At 40.6% G+C, this 20,278-nt stretch overlaps 1 protein-coding gene and 1 pseudogene across 1 annotated transcript in view; both read right to left on the bottom strand.

Moving 5' to 3' along the window:
- Positions 1-20,278, bottom strand: part of GRIP1 (glutamate receptor interacting protein 1) — a 585,000-nt gene that overhangs the window by 523,559 nt on the left and 41,163 nt on the right. The gene's annotated exons all lie outside the window — the stretch shown is intronic.
- On the bottom strand, positions 556-1,300 carry LOC139168888 (multiple C2 and transmembrane domain-containing protein 1-like; annotated as a pseudogene).

The following is a 20,278-nucleotide window of genomic DNA, read 5'->3' on the forward strand; positions in this document are numbered from 1 at the left end:
ATAGTTTCTCAGCTTCCACATGCACTTCTTTAAATAATTCTCATGAGATACTAGTTTTTATGCACAAATGGACTTTTTAAAAATGGATTGATATATTCAGATGGGGGTTGTTTGAATTGTAGCTTTTATTTTTGTCAGTTGCCAATATTTTAATTTGTTGACTCCTCACAAATTTCTCTTGGGATTGAGTGGAGAAAAATACTTGCCTACAGTATTCCTTTTGAACTGGAGAAGGGACACTTCTCTCTTTCTTCTTTCTGGATATGGTCCGATAGTACATAATTTACATAGCAGGTTGTTTACCAAGGCAAGAAAATGCCTTCTGGTAGCTCCAAAAGAATAGCAGCTACATTTGTCAATCCTTTGGTATATGTCTCTTATGATGAAAGGGGAAATTGTTGCTACTACTTCTAGTATTCTAGCAAACTACTAATGTAATAAATAATAAATTTATGAAATAATGCTTAATTTCAAGCATTGGTTTCATCCGAAATACTGTTGTCCCTCAACTAAATGGTTCAGGAAGATTCTTTGCTGATGCTTCCTTTTTCCCGGTTAGGCAGAGAAATTGAACACTTCCTGAATGGCATATAGTTTATTCATAAATCCTTTCTTTTCACTGTCTTTATTATCTCTGTCATCCTCTTTTTCTTTGTCCTCTAGTATGTCCTCCACTACAGTATCATGTTGCTGTGCCTATCCCGATATGACCAAGAGGTAATTCCACACCAATAGCAGCAACAAGACCAGTGGAATCATGTACAGCTCAAAATTCCATGTTACAATCAGGAAAAGCACCAAAGCAGCCAGACTTATTGGTGGTGACTCCCACTCAAAACAGCTATTTATGAAATAGGCAGTATTCATAATTACCATCACACAATGTTTCACATGTATAAAGTTCCTTTGAAGAAAGAAGCTGTCTGTTTCTTCTTCAATATACAGTATTTATGTTCTTTGGACATTAATGTTTGGATGCTAGCTTTCACAGAATTAAAAATCACATCCATTTCAAGATAGATGACCCCCTTTTGTTGGCCTGTTTTCTGTTCACCATTTTGAATACACAATAACGGAATAACCACTTTGCCTAGGAGGTCCACATTCCAATTACGATCTTCATCATAAATTGACACTTCAAGAACTGAATGGATATCTTTAATATTGAAAGTGAAGATTTTGTTCCACTCGGGATTAAGGTATATTGTATGTATATTGTATATATTGTTTAGGTCAACAATCTATCGTTCAATTCAACAACACAAAATGGATCACTTTTACCTGTAACATCAGCCGCCATCAAACCTTTTGTTCTGATGACCTTTACCTGGAGAAATCTCAGAATTCTGTCAGAACTTATTTATTTATTTATTTATTTATTTATTTATTTATTTATTTATTTATTTATTTATTTATTTATTTATTTATTTATTTATTTATTTGACTTTTATGCTGCCCAATCCCATGGGACTCATATACTATAAATAATACAATACAGTGTTTAAAAAGTCAAATATAAATAGTAAAAGCATCGGGCCAGATTACTTATGGGACCGCCTTCTGCCATATGAGTCCCAGCGACCGGTTAGGTCCCACAGAGTTGGCCTTCTCCAGGTCGCATCAACTAGACCAGTGATTTTCAACCTTTTTTGAGCCATGACACATTTTTTACATTTACAAAATCCTGGGGCACACCACCAACCAAAATGACACTATAACACAGTACATATTATACATATAGTTAATAATATAGTTTCTAAATGTATTTATACTCATTTAGTGTGAACACAAAAGGGATATCCTGGCAGGAATGGTAGAAAGACACAACCAGCTGAGGCTGAGGCTTCATCTAATGGTGATAACATTTACCTCCAGTCCTGACCAGGATTAGAAATCGGGACCACGGGGAGGACTAGCAGCTTCAACTACTCGCCACAGCCACACAATGACAAGTGTGTGGCAGCCCGAGTGGAGACCTTCCTGGGTGTGGATGAGAGGCGGACTGCTATTGGTTCATCGCTAGTGGTCGGGATGAATCCTAGATTCACACTGCCCCCATCCTCCTCACCTTTTGCAAGAGTCTTAAGACTCATTTATGCCATCCAGATTGGGGTGATTAGATCTCAGCCCCCTTGCTGATGAATGTTTGTACAGTTGTTGTTTGAATGGGTATGACTGATTTTTAGCACTGAGGATTTTAAATTGCTTCTTTAGTTTTAATTAATTGGATTTACCTATTGTATTCTGTTGTTTTTATATGTTGTAAGCCGCTCCAAGTCCTCGGAGAGGGACAGCATATAAATCTAAATGAATGAATGAATGAATGAATGAATGAATGAATGAATGAATGAATGCAGTAAAATAGGCGTTGATTGCTTACCTGAACGCCTCTTCTCGTACGATGAGCGGGTACAGCAGTCACGTGGGTTGCTCACTGTCCAATCCGATGGGACTGAGCCTAGTCTTTTAAAAGCCTGCTGGATCCGCCCCTTCCCCAGAATTCGCGAATCCGTAGACTTAGGCTCAGATGTGAAGGCTCAATAATGTTCAACTCTCATGATTAGAAGGAAAGACAGGTTAAAGGTATAGTCATAGAAGACAACATATAAGGGAGGGAAGTGACTGCTGTACCCGCTCATCGTACGAGAAGAGGCGTTCAGGTAAGCAATTAACGCCTATTCTCCGTACTAAAAGAGCGGGTCCAGCAGTCACGTGGGACATACCCAATAGATAAGTCCCTAGGGTGGGATTAGTTCGCTATCGTGAGAGATAACGGATTGGAGTACCCTTCTGCCGAAGGCAGCGTCCGCTGAAGCGTAAGAATCAATTTTGTAATGCCTTATGAAGGAGTTTGGCGAGGCCCAAGTGGCTGCTTTGCAGACTTCTTCCAATGGGGCTTGAGTCGCCCATGCGGCAGATGTGGCAGCACTTCTGGTGGAATGCGCTGTAATATTCCTTGGAATGGAGAGGGAAGCTGACTCATAGGCCTTTGAGATGGTCCCTCTAATCCAACGGCCTATTACTGTTGAGGACACTTTGGATCCCATGGATCTGGGATGATAGGCCACAAAGAGTGCTTCAGACCTTCGAATGGGTCTTGTGTGTTGAATGTATATTCTCAGCGCTCTGGTGAGATCCAGAGTGTGCCATCTGACTGCAAGGTGATGGTTCTGTTTAAGACAGAAGGAAGGTAAGACAATATCCTGGGATCTGTGGAACATGGAGCTGACCTTGGGTAGAAAAGTGGGGTCCAAGCGCAGGACCACTTTGTCCGGATGGAACTGGCAGAGGTCCTGTCTGATTGAAAGAGCTGCCAACTCAGATATGCGTCGGGTGGATGTAATTGCCACCAGAAATGCTACCTTAAAGGATAGATACCTGAAGGACACTGATCTCAGGGGTTCGTATGGTGCCTGAGTAAGGGAATGGAGAACCCGTGGTAAGTCCCAGGAAGGATATCTGTGGACCTTAGAAGGTCTGAGGTTGGAAATTCCTCTGAGAAATTCTTGAATTTCCGGGAAGGAACGGAGTGGTTGCCTGCGAGGCCCTGCCAAGACGGAAGAAATAGCTGCCAGGTGGCGATGGATGGTGCTGGCTGAAAGGCCTTGATGAAACCCTTTCATGAGGAAGGCGATTATCCTGTGGATGGGAAGGCACAGGGGAGATAAATCCTCTTGTGAGCACCATTGGTGGAATTTGGACCAGGTATGGTCGTAAATCCTGTTGGTAGACCCCCTTCTGGCCTTTAGGATGATTTCCACTGTGTCCGGGTCGTACCCTCGCAGGTCTAGATCGCGCCGGATAATAGCCAGGCGGTGAGGTGGAACCACTCTGGATCTGGATGAAGCGAGGCACCCTGCTGCAACATATCCTCCGAAACGGGGAGTCGCCAGGGGTCCTGGACGGACAGATATTGGAGGTCCGCGAACCAGGGCCGGCGAGGCCAGTGAGGGGCTATTAGGATTATCCGTGCCTTCTCTAGAATGATTTTGTGGATCACGTCTGGGAGAATTGGAATTGGAGGGAAGGCGTACAGTAGACCTGGAGGCCAAGGAATCCTGAAAGCATTGGTCGCCTCTGCTCCTGGGGATGGAAACCTGGAGATGAATCGAGGGAGCTGAGCATTGGCCTCGGTTGCAAACAGGTCTAGCAATGGGTGACCGAACCTGAGGCATATTTTCTGGAACAAGGCCTGATGGAGGCTCCACTCTCCTGGATCTAGAGTCGATCGTGAGAGCCAGTCCGCTTGGACGTTGAGGACTCCCAATATGTGGTCGGCCAGTAGTGACTGGAGATGCCTCTCCGCCCAAAGATCTAATTTCAGGGCCTCCCTCATGAGGGCCCTGGACCTGGTGCCTCCTTGTCTGCAAATATGACTTTTTGTGGCTATGTTGTCCGTAAGGATCAGAACATGCTGGTTGATGATGTGAGGTTTTAAATGTTTGAGGGCCAGAGAAACAGCTCTCAATTCTAGCCAATTGATGGGCCTGGAAGCTTCCTTCGCTGACCACATGCCTTGGGCTATTAGGCCTTGGGCATGGGCTCCCCAGCCCAATAGGCTGGCATCTGTGGTGACAACAAACTGGTCCGGACACCTGAAGGGGGATCCCTTCTCCAGGGTTGGAGAAGTCCACCATGTGAGGGATCTGAGGACTGAGGATGGAACAGAGATGCGACGAGTCGAGTTGCTGTTCCCCGATCTCTGGAATGGTAACAGAAGCCATTGCAACTCCCTGGCATGAAGATGGGCCCAGGGAACAATACCAATGCACGACACCATCTTTCCCAGTAGAGAAGACAGGGTGACGATGGAAGTTCTTTTTTTAGATTGAATATGGGAAATAAGCTCCAATATGCTATGTTTTCTCTCAGAAGAGAGGAAGACCTGGGAAATTTCTGAGTTAATGATGGTTCCCAGATGTAAAATGGAGATAGATGGCCGGAGCTGGCTCTTACTGAAATTGATTGAAAAACCATGGTTCTGTAGAACAGACATGGTGAAAGAGAGAGCTGCAGCTACGCCCTCTTTATAATTTCCATGAATTAAAATTTCATCTAAATAACATAAGATATGAATGGGCGTGGCACGGATATGGGCCGCCAGGGTTCCCAAGAGCTTGATAAAGACTAGGAGCCAAGGAGAGCCCGAAGGGCATAGCCTTATACTGATAGTGCCTGCCCTGGAAGGCAAAATGTAGAAATTTTCTATGAGTTTTGGCAATGGGGATGTGGAGGTAGGCTTCCGTAAGGTCCAATGAGACCATAAAGTCCCCAGGATGAAGGGCGGCTAAGATGGACGACAAGGAATGCATCTTAAATTTCCTATATTTAATAAATTGGTTCAGATTTTTGAGGTCCAAAATGGCTCTCCAACCTCCAGAGGTCTTAGGGACCATAAAGAGGATAGAGTAGAAGCCCAGACCTCTCTGGGAAGAGGGGACAGGTTGAATGGCTTTGATAGAGAACAAATGAGAAATAGCTTCCTCCATTCGGATACAAGATGGAGAAGAACTGGGAGAGGGACAAGAAATAAAACGTTTAGGGGGAGAAGAAATAAACTCTAAACGGAGACCCCTTTCTACAGTGTCAATAACCCAGGGGTCCTTACAAGAGTGGCGCCATCTGGTGGAGAACCAAGTCAGGCGTCCGCCTGTGGGAAAGAAGATAACTCACCATCTGGGTTTTTTGGAAGCCCTGGTTGAGGAGGATCCTCTTTGGTAGCGGGATCCTCTACCTCTGGTGTTCCTAGTTTGGGATTGAAAGCGAGGGGAATACTGACCTGGATTTCTTTGAAAAGCGAACCCCTGATCCTGTTGATGACTTGGGCGTCGAAAAGGCTGAGTTTTGGTGGCCTTCTTGGTGGTAGGCCCTAAACCTTCTTGTCCGTGGTCTCTGTAAGGAGAGGATCCAGAAGGTCTCCGAATAGGAGATCGCGTTTCAATGGACCCATGGCCAGTTGCCACTTCTGTCTTACTCCCGCCTGCCAAGGGCGAAGCCATAAGAGTCTCCTGGCCGTTGTTGAGGCCGCTACTGACCTGGCTGCAAATCTGGAAGATTGCAGTGTAGCATCTGCTACATATTGGGCTGCTGCGAAGATCTTATTGAAATCCTGTTGGCCTCGTAGATCATCAGGAGGTATATGTTGTTGGAGCTGACGAAGCCACAAGAGCATAACTCTGGAAAAGAAGGATGCTGCTGCAGCACTCTTAATGGCCCAGGTGTCTGCGAAGAAACATCTCTTGAGCATTTGCTCAAGACGCTTGTCTTCTGGACGGAGAACCTCGTCTGCTTCACCAGGCATGGCTGCTGCAGAGTGGAGGGTCTTGACCGGTTCATCAGGTTTTGGGCAGGCGACGAGCTCTTCATACAAAGGGGAGAGCTTGTATAATTTTTTGTCCTTGGAAGTGGGGTTAAGGCCAGAAGCTGGATGGTCCCACTGCTTAAGCAAGGCATCTTTGAACAATTTTGGCATAGGGATTACCTCTTTATCTTCCTGTTCTTCCATGAAGTAAGGTAGATTCTCCTCCGGAGGGTCTGTGGAAGGAGTAGCCTGTTTTTCTTGCCCGGCTAAACCCGTGGATACTCTTGCCTTGAGAAGGAGAGATTTGAAAAGTTGAAAGGGAAAAATGGCAGCCGGGGCTGGAATCTTCATTTGAGATTCCTCATCTTCCGACAGACGTTGAAAAGGGTCATCATCCTCTTCTGCATCCACATCCTCATTCTCTTCCTGGGAAGAATCCGAATCCTCATTGATTGGAGCTCTGAAGGATGAGAGCGAGCTCACTGGTTGGGAGGAGCGTGGAGGGGGATGAGACAGAGAGGGCAAATTGATGGCCGAGAGTTTGGCATCAATGGCCTTAGACAGCACAGAAAAAATAGATTGAAACTCCGGAGGTAAGGTGGAAATATCAGCAGGAAGAGCAGAAGAATCCCTGAAGGCCTGAGATAGTTCTGGCTGTGAGGAATCTTCCATAATATCTGGCTCCTCTGGACCTAAGCCCCATAGGTTAGGTTGGGGTCTGTTTAGGTTTGGCTCATCCAGAGATAGTACAGAGACTCCAGAGGGAGGCAGGTTAAAAGCCTCTGGAGGGTCTGGGTTCATGTGCACTTGGGCCTGCACTTTTAAATGTTTGGCAGATTTTTCATGGATTTTTTGTAGGGCTAGGTCTCTTCTCTTCTCAGCCCTGGTGGACTTGGCCAATGAGTGGGCTCCTGAAGAAGAGTAGGAAGAGGCCTGGGGGATACTAGTAATTTCATCGCCAGTAGGCCTAACCTCTCTGGGACCTTTAGTTGTGCCTCTCTTGGGAAAAGAAGTCATAGTCTGAACAAATTACAGAAGACAAGACTTGAACCAAAAAACTGGTGGGAGAAGTCTGAAATAGCTTTCCCAAGAGGAAGGGGACCCTGCTCCTAGGCCCAGGAGCTGCTGCAATTTAAGGGCAATCTGGGCGGAACCAGAGTTCGTGTCCTTAAATGCAGCGTGGCAGGCTTCACTAAACTTAATTTAAAGTAACCAAGGCACACTGGTTGGAGGCAAGCCGAGGGAGAACAGGCCTGAGTAACTCACAGCTCACTCCAGGGTCAAGCGGTGGACTGAATAGCACCAGACGGGTAGCCAGAAAGGCGATCCGAAAGGGCCTAATTAATGGGCGTGAGGACCTTTGCGCCAAAAACAAACCGCTCCGAGTTTGAATCACGGAGGGCAAAACTAAGTCCAGGAGACGATCAAGGGAACTTGTGAATGTCTTACACCACAGGAGGTAAATAGCCCTTTAGAAAACTACAATAGCTTGCCTGAAAAACCTCCATGCCGAGAGGATTGCATTAATACCAGTCCGGCAGCAGCTGCGAGCAAGCGGAGAGGAAAAAAACCACGTAAGCCACGCTGCAGACTTCTCCCTTAAAAGCCGAGTCTAGTAAGGCTGGCAATAAATTCAGGCAAGCTCTAAGAATGAATGAAGAGAAATCTTACTTTTATTTTGAAGAGAAGCAACGAAGGGAAGGTGTTATGAGAGGAACGAGCTCTTCATGAGACCCGCAGGATGCGGGACTGAGCAAATTCTGGGGAAGGGGCGGATCCAGCAGGCTTTTAAAAGACTAGGCTCAGTCCCATCGGATTGGACAGTGAGCAACCCACGTGACTGCTGGACCCGCTCTTTTAGTACAGAGAAAAACCCATTATACTAACAATATTTCTTGACAAACTGTCCAATCAGGCACACATACATACCAATCACTCACAGTTCGGCCATACTAGATGTAACACTCATGGCCCCTGGCCTGCTGGCAAAGCCAGGTCTTCACAGCCTTTCAAAAGGCCAGTAGGATGGGAGCAGTACAGACACTGGGGGGGGGGAGTTGGTTCAATAGGGCCAGGGCAGCCACAGAGAAGTCCCTCCCCCACAGGGCTCACCAACCTGCATTGCTTAGTAGATGGGAACCTGGAGAAGGCCAACCCTGTGTGATGTAATAGGTCTCTGGGAGGTATGTGGCAGGAGACGGTCCCATAGATAGTCTGGTCCTAAGCAATGTAGGGTTTTATAGGTAATAACCAACACCTTGAATTGTGACTGGAGACTAATTGGCAGCCAGTGCAGCATGCAGAGTGTTGGTGTTATACGGGTTTACCTAGGTACAACATGACAACTCGCACAGCCGCATTCTGGACTATTTAAAGTCTCTGAACACTCTTTAAGAGTAGCCCCATATAGAGTGTGTTGCAATAATCAAAACAGGAGGTGATGAGGGCCTGTGTGACCATGTGCAGAGCCTCCTGATCCAAATAGGGCCACAACTGCTATACCAGGTGAACCAGGGCAAAGATCTCCCTGGCCACAGCCGAGAGAGAGTGGTCAAGGTTCAGCTGTGCATCCAAGAAGACTCCCAAGTTGCAGACCCTTTCTGGGGGGGTTAAGGTTTCCCCCTCAGAACAATGGACAGACAGATGGAATGATCCTTTGAAGGAAATGCCCAGAACTACTGAGTCTTGTCGGGGTTGAGCTTGAGCCTGTTGGCTCCCATCCACACCCTTACAGCTTCCAGGCACTGGCACATCACATCAACCACTTCACTGAATTGGCACGGAGTGGAGATGTATAGCTGGATATCATCAGCATACTAATGATACCGCACTGCATGCTGTTGGATGATCTCACCCAGTGGCTTCATGTAAATGTTAAATATTAGAGGAGAGAGGATGGATCTCTGAGGCACCCCACGTAGTAGGGGCCTAGGTGTGGATTCCGCCCACCTTCACTAACATCGATTGTGAACAACCAGAGAGATAGGAGAAAAACCACCGTAAAATAGTGCCTCCCACTCCCAACACTTCCAGCAGCATGTCACCTCCCTGCTGGCCAAAACCAGCCAGGAGGGGCACGGTCCAGCAAACAGGTGGAGGAACTCACAGCTCCCATGGCCTTATCCATTTCATCAGAAGTTACCAGGTTAAATTCATCTCACACAAGAGGACTAAGGCTGTCCCTGTCACCTCGGTCTGAATTGCCCAATTGGAATTCAGGTCCTTCTGAATCTGAGTGACTTTATCTGCAAGAAACTGAACAAATTCCTTAGCTCTACCCTGTAAAGGCTCCAACGCTCCCTCCCCCTTCAGAAGGGAATGAGTCACCCTAAACAGGGCGCCGGGGCGAGAATCTGCAGGTGCAATAACGGTGGTAAAATGTGCAAATTTTGCCACCTCTATTGCCACAAGGTAAGTCTTAATAAAAGCTCTTACCTGTGTTCAGTCAGATTCAGAATTATTGGCTATCCATCGTCGCTCCAGGTGTCTCTTTTGGCATTTCATCTCTCTTTGAGTTCCTCAGTGAACCAAGGAGTTGTCCGGGATCCACTACTTCAGAGAGGCCCCGAAGGCACCTTACTCCAGACAGTCACCAGGGACTCTACCGAGTTGTGGACAAACAAGTCAGGTACTTCCCCAAATTTCATCTGAAACCCTTCCAAGTCCATTAGTCACCTGCGGTGGAACCACCTAATCAATTCTGTCTCCCTGCGGTGGGGGATTGGCCCACCAAAGTCCAGCCTCAGCAGAGAGTGACCATAACAACAGAGTGTGATGTGTGATGAACCCTTAAAACCACTGCGCCGAAAGAAACACAATATTGAGTGTATGTCTCTCCCCCCCACCCCCATGAGTTGGACCCTGAATTACTTGGGTCAGGTCCATGGTTGCCATGGAAGCCATCAACTCCTGTGCTGCATCAAAGGTTTCACTGAGCGACGGTTGTTGAAGTCCCTCAGAACCATAAGCTTGGGGAACTCCATCGACAGCCTGGCTACTGCCTTGAGCAACACAGACAGGGATGTTGCAACATAACTGGGAGGCAGGTATGTTAGCAGCAAGCCCATCTGAATCCCTGAGTCCAGTCTCAAGAGGAGAGACACAACCTGACAATCTTAGGAGCAGGGACCCTGTGATAACTTCTGCCATGTGACTGAAGTGCACAGACATACACCATGTGACTAAAACATGTCTGAATGTTTTCCTCATGTGTATGATAAAAACTTTGCCCTGAATTTGGTTTTCCATGAGGCTGATATTCTCCTGACTAAACTACAAAGAAAAAAGGAAAGGAAGTTGTTGCAGTTGAGTGTCTGCTGTCCCATGTAGTCTAAGCACAAACGGCCACAGAAACATTTAGCTGAGTAACCAGATGGGAGGGGATAATCTTTTTGAGCTCAGCAGGTAACTGACCTCCAAAGTCCCTCTACATGCAAACTACAATGCCTGCATTTGAGATTTTCTCACATAGTCCCAGGGAAAACACAGTTTTCAAGCCAGAACACCTTAGATGGGCTTCAGTCTGCCTAGCAGTGGGCTCCAGTGAGAAGACATGAATTCAGTAAATTTAAATTGAGGCATCCTTGACCAGGAAGCTCTGTGGATGAATCCATAGAGTGGCAGAAAATTCTCCTTTCTGAACAAAAGTAAGATGGATATGGATATGTGCATATATGTAAGCATCAAACTTTGTACATATATATTTTGAAATCATTATATAAGAAAGCACTCTTTTCTTAATAGAAACAAAATATATTCTGCCAAAACTGCACTATTCCTCCAAAAGATCGCACAGTTCTGCAATTTTTTTTCCAAATCAAAACTTAATATATGCAATATCTTAAAAGTACTATTTTCAAAAACTGCTGAAAAAAGAAAGGTAAGTGAAGGTAGATAAATAAAACTGTTTCCAAAACAGCAATACAATTTTGATACTTAAATTGTTATTTTTCTTTCTTTTCTTAGATTTTAAAATATTGCAATTCAAAGAAGTATAAATTTATGGTACTGACTGAGAAATCAAGCATCTTCTAAAACAGTGTTTTTCAACCAGTGTGCCGTGGCAGACTAGTGTGCCGCGAGACATGGTCAGGTGTGCCGCGAAGCTCAGAGAGAGAAAGAAAACAAGAGAAAGAGAGAGAGAAAGAAAGAGAAAGAGAGAGAAAGAAAACAAGAGAGAAAGAAAGAAAGAGAGAGAAAGAAAGAAAGAAAGAAAGAGAGAAAGAGAACAAAAGAGAAAGAAAGCAAGAGAGAGCAAGAGAGAGAAAGAAAGAAAGCGAGAGAGAGAGGGAGGGAGGGAAGGTGGGAGAGAGAAAGACATAGAGGGAAGTAGGGAGGGAGAGAGAAAGAGAGCAAAAAAGAGGAAAGAAGGAAGAGAGAGAGAGGGATGGAGAGAGAGAGAAAAAAGAGGGAGAGAAAGAGGGAGAGAGAAATACTGTAGAGCGAAAGGGAGGAAGAGAGAATTTTTTTGTCCAAACTTTTTTTAGCGCCCCCCCCCTCAATGTGCCCCATGGTTTTGTAAATGTAAAAAATGTGCCGCGGCTCAAAAAAGGTTGAAAATCACTGTTCTAAAATACAGTCTTATAGTAACTTGCTAATTGGTACTATATTTTTTTAATTTTTAGCATTATGAGGTACAAGGAACTGTTTTATATTACAAAATTCTTCTCCATTAAAAGGCTAATCAAGCCAAAAATAGAAAATCTCCAAGGATCTAGCATTGAAGTAAGAGAAATGTTCAAAAAAAGGAAGAAGAAAAGAAGGTCTACAGTTGGTGGATTAGAATTCCTATACTTCTCAACAATTTTCTGCAATCTGTTCAATTATCAGTTCAACCTGATGGACATAAATTAAATTTGTTCACAGGTAACTAGATAAAATATGGAAGCCTAAATTTAAGCTTCAGTGCACAATTAATATCAAGGCAGCACACTTTGAAAATGATTAATAGTGCTTTGTATCTAGCACTGAGTACAACATTTCTTCATGATTCAACAAAATTGACTTTTTTCAGGCTACTGCATGAACTTGGAAAAAAAGGCTACTTTAAGCATCATATTAACTTTAGGCAGTTGATTTTAAAAAGCATCCTTTTTCAAGTCCTTATGCATGCACAAGTAGTCAAACTAGAGTCTTGGACTTTAAGAGAGCTAATTTTAATAAACTTAAGAGAGAACTTGGGAAGGATTCCATGGCTGAAAATCCTCAAGGGGAAAACAACTAAAGAAGCTTAGGAAATTTTGAAAAATAAGATTATAAAAGCCCATTCTAGCCCAATATCAATAAAGAAGAAAAATAACAGCTCTTAAAAGAAACCAGCATGACTGCATGAAGAACTATTTGACAAATTGAAAAACAAAAGGGACAAGTATAAAAAGTAGAAAGAGGGGCAAATAACTTAGGCAGAATATTAGCAAATAACCCGAGCCTGTAAAGATGAAGTGAGAAAAGCCAAAGTTCAAAATAAGCAGAGTTGTGACAAAAGTAAAAAATAACAAAAAAAAAGGCTTCTTGTTAAAAACAAGAAAAAAAGTCAAGGAAACAATTGGTCCATTGTAGAAAGAAAGTGACAAGAAGGTGACAAGCAATAGGAAGAAAGCACTGACACCAGGCCTAGGGCTCTGGTACTGTACAATGTAAGTTTTTTATTTTACCTATAAATCTGTGACATTAAAATATCTTAAGGGAGATGACAGGTAAGGCAAGGGTAAAGTTGATATGAGTATCCTCAGAATGATATTTATATAATCTATCTTTCCTTTCTTAAATTCTCGGACCAGAGAAATATGGATTTGCCTATGTCATATCCTCATTTGTTATGACATCCCCAAACTCCAAGTCCATTTTTATGCAGTCTATATTGACTATCAGGAAGCAGTTCAGTTTTATTCTTATTTGGGAGTCACCAGGCATACAAAGCATTTACAGCTGCATCTCATCTCAAAATTGTTTTATTTTATGTAAAGTACTTTACTTTTTTAAAATAAAAAGCAAGACAGAAATACTGTTTACAGCATTTACATAACTTCATGCATAGGCAGTTGAATTATCATTTCTACTAGTATATAATTATATTGTTCTTCCTGAAAACAACCCTATGAGAAAACATAACAGGATAAGAGATAACTTATCTCAGTATATCTTAATATATTATTCCATACCACTAATAGATATATATTTTGCTTGATTGTAGAATATTCAAAACTTAATAAATCTGTTTATGATTGTTAATGGCAAATTAATGACATGCCATACTAATTACTCTCTAGTCTCACTGTGGGGGGATGTGAACTGTACATATCAGACAAAAATATTATTCAGCCAGAAGTGTTTTTCTCTTGCAGTTTTTCAGATGAAAAAAATCAACAAAATATTCTCAATCCACTGCTTTCACAAAAACATGTCTTCATTATAACACTTTGTTTGTCTAAAGAAAATGCATCCAACCAGAAATGGTCAAAAGCTCATAGCTCTTAGAAAACAAAACTACACACTACTATCCATAAACAAACATTTCAAATTCTACTGTTTGAGGGTATAACTGCACATTATACCAGTTATAGACTATTTATTTACTACATAAATTACTTTAACTTTTATATTTAAATATAACTTGAGCCATTGATTTCAATGGTACTATGCAACAAAATACATCTTGACGAATTTAACAAATTCCTTCCTTCCTTCCTTCCTTCCTTCCCTCCCTCCTTCCTTCTGATAATATATAATTGAATTAAATCATGCACACAAAGATAGCTCTGCAACGTCACATTCATGATGAAAACTATTGTAGGCATACAGTATTTTGTAATATAGCAGAGAGTAAAAGAACAAAAATCAAAAATAAACTCCAAATCTGGAAAGTAGATTCTAGAAATGAATGAAGATTTTTCACTCATATTTGTATGAGAGAAGCACTTGTGTCAGGAACGGAGAGAGGGAGGGAGAGGGAGAGAGGGGGAGGGAGAGAGGGGGAGAGGGGGAGAGAGAGAGAGAACGCTAATTATTCTCTATGAAAAAAGAAGAATGCTCCCATCTAAATTATACTTGACCATTTGAAAGTGGCAAAATTCATTTCTAGAGAAAGGGGAAAGGTGAAAATGGCAAGGGAGTCAATAACACATAGCAATATGAGGGACAGAATAGCTAGAGATACTTCTGTGAGAGGGTGTAAGAACTGACAGCTGCTAGCTTCCTCATTAAACTAAAAGGACAACAGTGAAGGTAATTACTAAGCGCTTTAGCATCTGTCTTAGTGCATTTGCTTAACTTGCATACCCAAGATAAATAAGGAAGAATTAGAATATTAGTCAAATTTGTTTCAAACTATTCTCAGAAAACAGCTCTATGTAAAGTAGTTAATAAAATTTTTACTTGAAATAAAAAATAAGTCTTTCTATTATGGAGGAAAAGGAGAGAAACAGGATAAAAGTGGCATCAGTGAAGAGTTTTTAGAGACTTTTTTAAAGGAAGTAACTGATTATTGTTCTGTATTACACTAAAGAAAAGCGTCAGGAACTGGGTGTACAACTTAGATTGCTGCTTGTATTGTATTTCCCCATCTCCAAATCTTTAGAAGGAGCTAATGAAATATTTATATGCTAAACAAAAACAGTTGGAATGCACATATTAAATTATTTGCAAAATGTTATCTGATGTAAAAATTTATGTTTAGTATCTTCTTTGCTGTTATTTTTATCATCTTAAAACAAGGGCGATTCCCACAATGTTCAAGTTAGGTTGGTATTTATTTTTATAAATAGTTTATCTTTGGAGACTGTTAGTTCAAATACAGCAGTAAAGTAATTAAATGGAATATATCTTTGCAATACAAAGAGAGCTTTATTGTCTTTTTTATATATATATATATATATATTTATTGATTTTTAACCATTTAAAATCACACAACATAAAACAGTGCGTAGTGAATTGTGAATTATGCCCACCACCCCGACATACACACATTCCCCACCACCAAATTGGGGGTATTTCTTGTATAATCCACTTAACCCAAGAGCAATATATCTGCTTACATATTATAGAGTGATTCCAGTTTATTTCTTGTAGCTTGGTCTCGGATTCTGCTCGTCATATATCGTCTTACCTTGTCCCACCGTCCCATCAGCTGTCCCAACTCAATTTCATTATCCAAATTTATCCTTTTTTCCATAATTTCAAATTGAATATGGTCCACCATGTACCTATACCAATTTTGCATTGTCCATTTTGTCACATCCTTCCAACCCAAAACTATTACTGCCTGAGCGCTTTCTATTGCTGCTTTTTTTATTTCTCTAAATTCTCCCATCGCATTACTTTTTACTAGTACTGCCATTTCCTTAGTGATTGTCCATTGTATATTTAACATTCTATTGATATCCTCTTTCACTTTTTGCCAAAATTCCTGCACTATCGGGCATTCCCAAAACATATGCATAAACACTCCTTTATCTTGACAACCATGCCAACAATTCCCCCTGACATTCTGCTGAAAATGTGCAAATTGAACGGGAGTGAAATGCCACTTATGTAATATTTTCCTTCTCATTTCCCTAATTCTTGTATTTTTAATTTTCCTTACATCTTCTACTATATTTTCCATTTCTTGTACCTCTACTAATATCTCATTCTGCCACCATTTAGTCAATCCATCAATCGTATCCCCATCTGACTGCACTAGCAGTTTGTATATATTAGTTGCTTGCGCCTTTATCCCCTCACTTTTTTCTCTTATTATTTTCTCTAACCCTGTCTCCTCCCGCCATAATACTTCTTTATTCTCCCTTTCATTTAGATATTTACATATTGCATTTATTTGTAGCCACCTTCTCTTACCTAACCACCATTCTATACGATTTCTACTTGGCCTGCCATCCTTCTCGTATAACTGTTCTATCTTAGTTATCCCTCTTCCCTTCAACTCTTCTATAACCCTATTTAAGTTAATTTCGTTTTCTCTATTTATTACATAAAGCGATGACAGTTTAGATTCTTTCCTATTTTCTATCTGTTCTCTCGGATCTGTATTTAAACACATAATCTCTGATTTTTCCATATTAACCGACAGTCCCGATTCCTGCTTAAACTCTTGTAAAATATTTATTATACCTTTAATCATCTCCATCGGGGTCTGGGTCAATATAATTGCATCATCTGCAAATAAATTTATTTTCATTTCTAATTCCCCTATTCTATATCCTGCCCAAGTGTTATCTTGTCTTATCTTATTAGCTAAGATCTCTATTGCTATTACGAATAATTTTGGAGATAAAGGGCATCCCTGCTTGGTGCCGTTTAATATTTTAATACTCTGCGTTCTTTGTCCATTCACTCTTATATATGCTTCATTTCCTTTATAAATCTCTTTTATAGTTTCACAAAATTTTTCCCCCATATTTAATTTGTTACATAATTTATATAAATAACTATGGTTAACTTTATCGAACGCTTTATAAACATTTAATTTCAAAATTCCCAATTTCCTTTTAGTAGCGGTAGCATGGTGCATCACATTCATTACATTTCTAATTGGTTCACTTATTTTCCTTCCCTTCACGAATCCATATTGATCCTCTTCAATTATTTTTGGTAAAATATTTTCTAATCTATTTGCCAGTATTTTCATAAATATTTTATAATCCTGATTTGCCAAACTGATCGGACGGTAAGACCCAGGCTCTCTTAAATCTCGACCCATCTTCAGAATGGTAACAATTTCTGAAAGCTTCCATGTCTGCGGGATATCACGATTTGACAATATATTATTAAACAATTTCCCCAAATGCGGCAACAAAACATTCACATAAGTTTTATAGAATTCCCCTGTAAACCCATCTGGGCCCGGTGCTTTGGCTTGTTTTAACCCTTTAATTACTCTAGCAATTTCATCTTGTGTAATTTCTGCATTCAAAATTTGTTTATCTTCTTCACTTACTATTTTCCCAACCTTGAGGACTCCTATCTTCACTTGCTCCTCTTTATACAAATCTTCATAATATTTCCTCATTATCTCCTCTAACTGGTCATTACCATATCTAACCACTCCACTGGTGTCCCTCAATGCTAAAATACATGATTTTTCTTTCCTCTTCTTCAGATATCTCGCCATTTGCTGCATTGATCTTGTCCCCCAGCTCTGTATTTTTTGTCGCATCGCCATTCTCATCTTATTCCAAAAAAAAGAGAGAGAGAGCTTTATTGTCCACCAATTTGTTTCTTCCAGATTATTGTAATTCCAGATTATTGTTTTGATCTATTTCAGGGGCACAGAGCCTGAAAATAGGATACATAAAGAATAGCTACTCCAACATAAACTTGTTCAGTTAAGATCTTTGCCAGTGGAAATCCTCAAAGCAGAGAAAGAGATACAGGCTACAGTGGCATTTCACTTGCAAAATCACTGTACTTTGTTCACTTCCATGAGCAAGTTATCAGGCTTGGTATCCTCCAATGTGAAACTCGATGTCTAGAATTATCAGCAATAGTTAAACAAACTAATGGTTTCTAGGACTGAATACTGGTTAGGAAATGCTGTCTTATATGGTTTGGCATTTCTGTTCCCATCATGACCAAGACAAAACTCCTGACCAGGATACTATACTCTCTCTTGTTCTTATTTCCTTGCAAATGGTACTGTCTCAGATGTTAAAAGTTACTACCTTTCATAAGTCTATCTAATCCTATTTTAAAACTGTCCATGTTACCAGTAATCATAGTTTCACTATGTGCTATGTAAATATCTACCCCAGTTGCAAAATTACATTGGTATATGTGGATTAGCTGATGCTTAAAATTAATGTTTGTGAGTCAGTTATCCACTTGAATCTCTGTAATCTAATAAGGGCTGTGACTACCACCATATATTTTGTGAAGATTTTGAGTGGTATCAATACAGATACCACTCTAAAGAGCAGAACAGGAGAGCTCTAAACTGGAATGCCTGGATTCCTGCAACCTAACTGAGAAATTCTTTATGGAGGTAATAAACAAGAATATAGACATATTCATCTCTTAAATCCGTTATGAGCTGCTGTTGATCAGGCCCTTCTATCCCTTTCCCAGAGGATCAGTACAACCTACCCAGGCATAACAACACACCTTGCAGAGAGTTACAGGCTTTAATTAAAAATAATGGCTATACAAAATTTACACTATCAACTTAGATGAATGGGGAAAAATATGGACTATTAATTACAAATTAACAATACCATCAAATATTTATAAAATGTTTTGTAGGTGGCATTTGCCACCTGCACATTTATCTAAAATATGCCCCAAGTACATTGCCAAAATGTTGGAAATGTCAAAAGAAAAATGGAACATACTACCATGCATGGTGGACCTGCCCAGTGGCGGAAAAAAATGGAATAAAGTTAAAAACTATTTAGAGCAAATAACTGGTCAATAAATCCCTTTGAAACCAGAACTATACCAACTCGGAATTATTAGAGAAAAAATATCTAAGGAAGACCGATACTTAATATTGCATATAATCACAGCTGCCAGACTTGCTTATGCACAGACCTGGAAATTAAACAACGTCCCCTCAATACTAAATTTAAGAAATAAAATTTACAAAATTGCAGAGGTAAACAAGATGACATAGGAAATACAAGAGACAATACTGAATTCTACCAAACTTGAAGCAGATGGTATGATTGGTTTAATCAAAACAAATATTTAAAAGCCTAAATACTTATAACACAGTCAAATCTCTCACAACTTGAAAGTATATAGAGGAAAAGGAGGAAAATGTAAGCAATCTTGTTACTTCTTTCATTTACTAGATATAGTAAACTGTTGTTTAGCAATAAATTTTGGACAATTTATGATTTAGGTAATATGACTGAAATTAATAAAGATTAAGATTTAGGTAACAATATATAACATAGTAATGTAGAAGTAGTAGGCTGATAAAATAAAATTAAATTTAAAAAAAACTAGCAACAATGTCAATGGGTAGGTTGGCAAACGTGTAAATTGTTGGGTGTTTAAGACTTGATATATAATTGTAACTATGAAAGACAATATCTATATGTTTATAAAAGTTGTGTTTTGTTTTTGTTTTTGTTTTGTTGTGTTTATGTATTTTTCTTAATGTAAATATTTAATAAAGATTATTTTAGACTGAAAAAGGTCATTAATATAAAAATCAAATTAAGTGATACATTAATATAAAGCATTAAGCCTTATGGTGGACAAATGGCTCCTGACCGATCCTGTTGGTAAACATAAACATGTCCTCTGCAGCCCTTCAGAGGCCTAAGGAGACACTGTCGAATGACAGCCATGATAAAGTCCTAGGCCAAGATATTGCCATCCTCTCTTCTTTGGGGTGGCAATCTCTCTCTCTCTCTCTCTCTCTGAAGGAATGCAGCCTCTTTTCCTCATAATAGCTTCAAATGCGTCATTCTCCCCAGCCTTTGATTTTTCTTCCCCTGCTGGGGACTACAACTACCAGAACTACAATTGCAACTCCTACACTGTAAAAACATATGAACTACACAACTCGATCAGGGCAAAGCAATAGATACAATTGACATAGACTTCTGTAAAAACTTTGATTCAGTGGTACACAACAAAAATTCAAATATTATGGCATAATGGATAGCTGAATTCCTGACAAACAGGCAGCAAGTAATGAAAATAGGGAGTGCCCTATCGTATCCTGTACCTGTTAACAGAAGTGTCTCCCAAACTTGATATAATACTGAAAGAAGTTTGATGAATATTGATGTTATTGGAGTAATATAATATGTTAAAATGAATAACTAATATGATTATAAGATCTTAATATAAACCAACAATCAAAAAGTTGACTTTTTATTGGGCATTTAGAAATGATAGAAATGGGGGGGGGAGAGAGATGAATGATAAGTAAAGATATTAAGGAAGGGGGGGAAGCAATATAGCTCAAAATTAAGAGGTATGAGCGATAATAACTATCCTGAAAAGTTAAGCCATAGCAGTTAATTTGGA

This window comes from Erythrolamprus reginae, chromosome 6, assembly GCF_031021105.1.
Source record: "Erythrolamprus reginae isolate rEryReg1 chromosome 6, rEryReg1.hap1, whole genome shotgun sequence".
NCBI classification, from domain to species: domain Eukaryota; kingdom Metazoa; phylum Chordata; class Lepidosauria; order Squamata; family Dipsadidae; genus Erythrolamprus; species Erythrolamprus reginae.